The sequence below is a fragment of the Salmo salar genome, chromosome ssa03 (genome assembly GCF_905237065.1).
Source record: "Salmo salar chromosome ssa03, Ssal_v3.1, whole genome shotgun sequence".
In the NCBI taxonomy this organism is placed as follows: Eukaryota; Metazoa; Chordata; class Actinopteri; order Salmoniformes; family Salmonidae; genus Salmo; species Salmo salar.
Genome location: NC_059444.1, coordinates 76807530 through 76815727, shown reverse-complemented (window position 1 = coordinate 76815727; position 8198 = coordinate 76807530). Strand labels below are relative to the sequence as shown.

The 8198-nt window shown below is 47.8% G+C and overlaps 1 long non-coding RNA gene across 1 annotated transcript; it reads right to left on the bottom strand.

Moving 5' to 3' along the window:
- Nucleotides 1-5294: 5294 nt before the first annotated feature.
- Nucleotides 5295-7737, bottom strand: LOC123741726 (uncharacterized). Its single transcript, XR_006769243.1, has 2 exons — nucleotides 7557-7737; nucleotides 5295-5703 (listed from the first exon to the last, which is right to left on the bottom strand). It is a non-coding gene; the product is annotated as an uncharacterized lncRNA (long non-coding RNA).
- Nucleotides 7738-8198: the final 461 nt, after the last annotated feature.

The following is an 8198-nucleotide window of genomic DNA, read 5'->3' as shown; positions in this document are numbered from 1 at the left end:
ATCTACCCATAATAACCTGCCTCCTAACTCCATATCTACCCTTTACCTGCCTCCTAACTCCATATCTACCCTAAACCTGCCTCCTAACTCCATATCTACCCTAAACCTGCCTCCTAACTCCATATCTACCCTTAATAACCTGCCTCCTAACTCCATATCTACCCTTAATCTGCCTCCTAACTCCATATCTACCCTTAACCTGCCTCCTAACTCCATATCTACCCTTAATAACCTGCCTCCTAACTCCATATCTACCCTTAATCTGCCTCCTAACTCCATATCTACCCTTAACCTGCCTCAAAACTCCATTTCTACCCTTAACCTGCTCCTGCCTCCATATCTACCCTTTACCTGCTCCTGCCTCCATATCTACCCTTTACCTGCTCCTGCCTTCATATCTACCCTTTACCTGCTCCTGTCTCCTAACTCCATATCTACCCTTAACCTGCCTTCTAACTACATATCTACCCTTTACCTGCTCCTGCCTCCTAACTCCATATCTACCCTTTACCTGCTCCTGCCTCCATATCTACCCTTTACCTGCTCCTGCCTCCATATCTACCCTTTACCTGCTCCTGCCTCCTAACTCCATGTCTACCCGTAACCTGCCTCCTAACTACATATCTACCCTAAACCTGCCTCCTGCCTCCATATCTACCCTAAACCTGCTCCTACCTCCATATCTACCCTTTACCTGCTCCTGCCTCCTAACTCCATATCTACCCTTAACCTGCCTCCTAACTACATATCTACACTTTACCTGCTCCTGCCTCCATATCTACCCTTTACCTGCTCCTGCCTCCATATCTACCCTTTACCTGCTCCTGCCTCCTAACTCCATATCTACCCTTAACCTGCCTCCTAACTACATATCTACCCTAAACCTGCCTCCTAACTCCATACCTACCCTTTACCTGCTCCTACCTCCATATCTACCCTTAGCCTGCCTTCTAATTACATATCTACCCTTTAACAGGTCCTTCCTCCTAACTCCATATCCACCCTTTACCTTCTCCTGCCTCCATATCTACCCTTTACCTGCTCCTGCCTCCATATCTACCCTTTACCTGCTCCTGCCTCCATATCTACCCTTTACCTGCTCCTGCCTCCCAACTCCATATCTACCCTAAACCTGCCTCCTAACTCCATATCTACCCTAAACCTGCCTCCTAACTCCATATCTACCCTTAACCTGCCTCCTAACTCCATATCTACCCTTAACCTGCCTCCTGCCTCATTATCTACCCTTTACCTGCTCCTACCTCCATATCTACCCTTTACCTGCTCCTGCCTCCTAACTCCATATCTACCCTTTACCTGCTCCTGCCTCCATATCTACCCTTTACCTGCTCCTGCCTCCTAACTCCATATCTACCCTTAACCATGCCTCCTAACTCCATATCTACCCTTAACCTGCCTCTCTGTAGCTCAGTTGGTAGAGCATGGTGTTTGCAACACCAGGGTTGTGGGTTCGATTCCCATGGAGGGCCAGCAGAGAAAAAAAAAATTTTAAAAAAAAATTAAAAATGTATGAAATGTATGCATTCACTACTGTAAGTCGCTCTGGATAAGAGCGTCTGCTAAATGACGTAAACGTAAAAATGTAATATCTACACTTTACCTGCTCCTGCCTACTAACTACATATCTACCCTTAACCTGCCTCCTTACTCCATATCTACCCTTAACCTGCTCCTGCCTCCATATCTACCCTTAACCTGCCTCCTAACTATATATCTACCCTTTACCTGCTCCTGCCTCCTAACTACATATCCACCCTTTACCTGCTCCTGCCTCCATATCTACCCTTTACCTGCTCCTGCCTCTATATCTACCCTTTACCTGCTCCTGCCTCCTAACTCCATATCTACCCTAAATCTGCCTCCTAACTCCATATCTACCCTTAACCTGCTCCTGCCTCCATATCTACCCTTTACCTGCTCCTGCCTCCATATCTACCCTTTATCTGCTCCTGCCTCCATATCTACCCATTATCTGCTCCTGCCTCTATATCTACCCTGTATCTGCTCCTGCCTCCATATCTACCCTTCACCTGCTCCTGCCTCCTAACGCCATTTCTACCCTTAACCTGCCTCCTAACGACATATCTACCCTTTACCTGCTCCTGCCTCCTAACTCCATATCTACCCTTTACCTGCTCCTGCCTCCATATCTACCCTTTACCTGCTCCTGCCTCCATATCTACCCTTTACCTGCTCCTGCCTCCATATCTACCCTTTACCTGCTCCTGCCTCCCAACTCCATATCTACCCTAAACCTGCCTCCTAACTCCATATCTACCCTAAACCTGCCTCCTAACTCCATATCTACCCTTAACCTGCCTCCTAACTCCATATCTACCCTTAACCTGCCTCCTGCCTCATTATCTACCCTTTACCTGCTCCTACCTCCATATCTACCCTTTACCTGCTCCTGCCTCCTAACTCCATATCTACCCTTTACCTGCTCCTGCCTCCATATCTACCCTTTACCTGCTCCTGCCTCCTAACTCCATATCTACCCTTAACCATGCCTCCTAACTCCATATCTACCCTTAACCTGCCTCTCTGTAGCTCAGTTGGTAGAGCATGGTGTTTGCAACACCAGGGTTGTGGGTTCGATTCCCATGGAGGGCCAGCAGAGAAAAAAAAAAAAAAAAAAAAAATGTATGAAATGTATGCATTCACTACTGTAAGTCGCTCTGGATAAGAACGTCTGCTAAATGACGTAAACGTAAAAATGTAATATCTACACTTTACCTGCTCCTGCCTACTAACTACATATCTACCCTTAACCTGCCTCCTTACTCCATATCTACCCTTAACCTGCTCCTGCCTCCATATCTACCCTTAACCTGCCTCCTAACTATATATCTACCCTTTACCTGCTCCTGCCTCCTAACTACATATCCACCCTTTACCTGCTCCTGCCTCCATATCTACCCTTTACCTGCTCCTGCCTCTATATCTACCCTTTACCTGCTCCTGCCTCCTAACTCCATATCTACCCTAAATCTGCCTCCTAACTCCATATCTACCCTTAATATCCTGCCTCCTAACTCCATATCTACGCTTAACCTGCTCCTGCCTCCATATCTACCCTTTACCTGTTCCTGCCTCCATATCTACCCTTTATCTGCTCCTGCCTCCATATCTACCCTTTATCTGCTCCTGCCTCCATATCTACCCTTTATCTGCTCCTGTCTCCATATCTACCCTTTATCTGCTCCTGCCTCCATATCTACCCTTCACCTGCTCCTGCCTCCTAACTCCATATCTACCCTTAACCTGCCTTCTAACTACATATCTACCCTTTACCTGCTCCTGCCTCCTAACTCCATATCTACCCTTTACCTGCTCCTGCCTCCATATCTACCCTTTACCTGTTCCTGCCTCCATATCTACCCTTTACCTGCTCCTGCCTCCATATCTACCCCTTAATAACCTGCCTCTTAACTCCATATCTACCCTTAACCTGCTCCTGCCTCCATATCTACCCTTTACCTGCTCCCGCCTCCTAACTCCATATCTACCCTTTACCTGCTCCTGCCTCCATATCTACCCTTTACCTGCTCCTGCCTCCATATCTACCCTTTACCTGCTCCTGCCTCCTAACTCCATATCTACCCTAAACCTGCCTCCTAACTCCATATCTACCCTTAACCTGCCTCCTAACTCCATATCTACCCGTAACCTGCCTCCTAACTACATATATACACTTCACCTGCTCCTGCCTCCTAACTCCATATCTACCCTTAACCTGCCTCCTAACTACATATCTACCCTTTACCTGCTCCTGCCTCCTAACTACATATCTACCCTTTACCTGCTCCTGCCTCCTGCCTCCATATCTACCCTTTACCTGCTCCTGCCTCCATATCTACCCTTTACCTGCTCCTGCCTCCTAACTCCATATCTACCCTTTACCTGCTCCTGCTTCCATATCTACCCTTTACCTGCTCCTGCCTCCATATCTACCCTTTACCTGCTCCTGCCTCCTAACTCCATATCTACCCTTAACCTGCCTCCTAACTCCATATCTACCCTTAACCTGCTCCTGCCTCCTAACTCCATATCTACCCTTAACCTGCTCCTGCCTCCAAATCTACCCTTTACCTGCTCCTGCCTCCTAACTCCATATCTACCCTTTACCTGCTCCTGCCTCCATATCTACCCTTTACCTGCTCCTGCCTCCATATCTACCCTTTACCTGTTCCTGCCTCCATATCTACCCTTTACCTGCTCCTGCCTCCATATCTACCCCTTAATAACCTGCCTCTTAACTCCATATCTACCCCTTAATAACCTGCCTCCTAACTCCATATCTACCCTAAACCTGCCTCCTAACTCCATATCTACCCTTAACCTGCCTCCTAACTCCATATCTACCCGTAACCTGCCTCCTAACTACATATATACACTTCACCTGCTCCTGCCTCCTAACTCCATATCTACCCTTAACCTGCCTCCTAACTACATATCTACCCTTTACCTGCTCCTGCCTCCTAACTACATATCTACCCTTTACCTGCTCCTGCCTCCTGCCTCCATATCTACCCTTTACCTGCTCCTGCCTCCATATCTACCCTTTACCTGCTCCTGCCTCCATATCTACCCTTTACCTGCTCCTGCCTCCTAACTCCATATCTACCCTAAACCTGCCTCCTAACTCCATATCTACCCTTAACCTGCCTCCTAACTCCATATCTACCCGTAACCTGCCTCATAACTACATATATACACTTCACCTGCTCCTGCCTCCTAACTCCATATCTACCCTTAACCTGCCTCCTAACTACATATCTACCCTTTACCTGCTCCTGCCTCCTAACTACATATCTACCCTTTACCTGCTCCTGCCTCCTGCCTCCATATCTACCCTTTACCTGCTCCTGCCTCCATATCTACCCTTTACCTGCTCCTGCCTCCTAACTCCATATCTACCCTTTACCTGCTCCTGCTTCCATATCTACCCTTTACCTGCTCCTGCCTCCATATCTACCCTTTACCTGCTCCTGCCTCCTAACTCCATATCTACCCTTAACCTGCTCCTGCCTCCTAACTCCATATCTACCCTTAACCTGCTCCTGCCTCCAAATCTACCCTTTACCTGCTCCTGCCTCCTAACTCCATATCTACCCTTAATAACCTGCCTCCTAACTCCATATCTACCCTTAATCTGCCTCCTAACTCCATATCTACCCTTAACCTGCCTCCTAACTCCATATCTACCTTTAACCTGCTCCTGCCTCCATATCTACCCTTAACCTGCCTCAAAACTCCCTTTCTACCCTTAACCTGCTCCTGCCTCCATATCTACCCTTTACCTGCTCCTGCCTCCATATCTACCCTTTACCTGCTCCTGCCTTCATATCTACCCTTTACCAGCTCCTGCCTCCTATCTCCATATCTACCCTTAACCTGCCTTCTAACTACATATCTACCCTTTACCTGCTCCTGCCTCCTAACTCCATATCTACCCTTTACCTGCTCCTGCCTCCATATCTACCCTTTACCTGCTCCTGCCTCCATATCTACCCTTTACCTGCTCCTGCCTCCTAACTCCATGTCTACCCGTAACCTGCCTCCTAACTACATATCTACCCTAAACCTGCCTCCTGCCTCCATATCTACCCTAAACCTGCTCCTACCTCCATATCTACCCTTTACCTGCTCCTGCCTCCTAACTCCATATCTACCCTTAACCTGCCTCCTAACTACATATCTACACTTTACCTGCTCCTGCCTCCATATCTACCCTTTACCTGCTCCTGCCTCCATATCTACCCTTTACCTGCTCCTGCCTCCTAACTCCATATCTACCCTTAACCTGCCTCCTAACTACATATCTACCCTAAACCTGCCTCCTAACTCCATACCTACCCTTTACCTGCTCCTACCTCCATATCTACCCTTAGCCTGCCTTCTAATTACATATCTACCCTTTAACAGGTCCTTCCTCCTAACTCCATATCCACCCTTTACCTTCTCCTGCCTCCATATCTACCCTTTACCTGCTCCTGCCTCCATATCTACCCTTTACCTGCTCCTGCCTCCTAACTCCATATCTACCCTTAACCTGCCTCCTAACTCCATATCTACCCTAAATCTGCCTCCTAACTCCATATCTACCCTTAATAACCTGCCTCCTAACTCCATATCTACCCTTAACCTGCTCCTGCCTCCATATCTACCCTTTACCTGCTCCTGCCTCCATATCTACCCTTTATCTGCTCCTGCCTCCATATCTACCCATTATCTGCTCCTGCCTCTATATCTACCCTGTATCTGCTCCTGCCTCCATATCTACCCTTCACCTGCTCCTGCCTCCTAACGCCATTTCTACCCTTAACCTGCCTCCTAACGACATATCTACCCTTTACCTGCTCCTGCCTCCTAACTCCATATCTACCCTTTACCTGCTCCTGCCTCCATATCTACCCTTTACCTGCTCCTGCCTCCATATCTACCCTTTACCTGCTCCTGCCTCCATATCTACCCTTTACCTGCTCCTGCCTCCCAACTCCATATCTACCCTAAACCTGCCTCCTAACTCCATATCTACCCTTAACCTGCCTCCTAACTCCATATCTACCCTTAACCTGCCTCCTGCCTCATTATCTACCCTTTACCTGCTCCTACCTCCATATCTACCCTTTACCTGCTCCTGCCTCCTAACTCCATATCTACCCTTAACCTGCTCCTGCCTCCATATCTACCCTTTACCTGCTCCTGCCTCCAAATCTACCCTTTACCTGCTCCTGCCTCCTAACTCCATATCTACCCTTAACCATGCCTCCTAACTCCATATCTACCCTTAACCTGCCTCTCTGTAGCTCAGTTGGTAGAGCATGGTGTTTGCAACACCAGGGTTGTGGGTTCGATTCCCATGGAGGGCCAGCAGAGAAAAAATAAATAAAAAATAAAAATAAAAAATGTATGAAATGTATGCATTCACTACTGTAAGTCGCTCTGGATAAGAGCGTCTGCTAAATGACGTAAACGTAAAAATGTAATATCTACACTTTACCTGCTCCTGCCTCCTAACTACATATCTACCCTTAACCTGCCTCCTTACTCCATATCTACCCTTAACCTGCTCCTGCCTCCATATCTACCCTTAACCTGCCTCCTAACTATATATCTACCCTTTACCTGCTCCTGCCTCCTAACTACATATCCACCCTTTACCTGCTCCTGCCTCCATATCTACCCTTTACCTGCTCCTGCCTCCATATCTACCCTTTACCTGCTCCTGCCTCCTAACTCCATATCTACCCTTAACCTGCCTCCTAACTCCATATCTACCCTAAATCTGCCTCCTAACTCCATATCTACCCTTAATAACCTGCCTCCTAACTCCATATCTACCCTTAACCTGCTCCTGCCTCCATATCTACCCTTTACCTGCTCCTGCCTCCATGTCTACCCTTTATCTGCTCCTGCCTCCATATCTACCCTTTATCTGCTCCTGTCTCCATATCTACCCTTTATCTGCTCCTGCCTCCATATCTACCCTTCACCTGCTCCTGCCTCCTAACTCCATATCTACCCTTAACCTGCCTTCTAACTACATATCTACCCTTTACCTGCTCCTGCCTCCTAACTCCATATCTACCCTTTACCTGCTCCTGCCTCCATATCTACCCCTTAATAACCTGCCTCTTAACTCCATATCTACCCTTAACCTGCTCCTGCCTCCATATCTACCCTTTACCTGCTCCTGCCTCCTAACTCCATATCTACCCTTTACCTGCTCCTGCCTCCATATCTACCCTTTACCTGCTCCTGCCTCCATATCTACCCTTTACCTGCTCCTGCCTCCTAACTCCATATCTACCCTAAACCTGCCTCCTAACTCCATATCTACCCTTAACCTGCCTCCTAACTCCATATCTACCCGTAACCTGCCTCCTAACTACATATATACACTTCACCTGCTCCTGCCTCCTAACTCCATATCTACCCTTAACCTGCCTCCTAACTACATATCTACCCTTTACCTGCTCCTGCCTCCCTAACTACATATCTACCCTTTACCTGCTCCTGCCTCCCTGCCTCCATATCTACCCTTTACCTGCTCCTGCCTCCATATCTACCCTTTACCTGCTCCTGCCTCCTAACTCCATATCTACCCTTTACCTGCTCCTGCTTCCATATCTACCCTTTACCTGCTCCTGCCTCCATATCTACCCTTTACC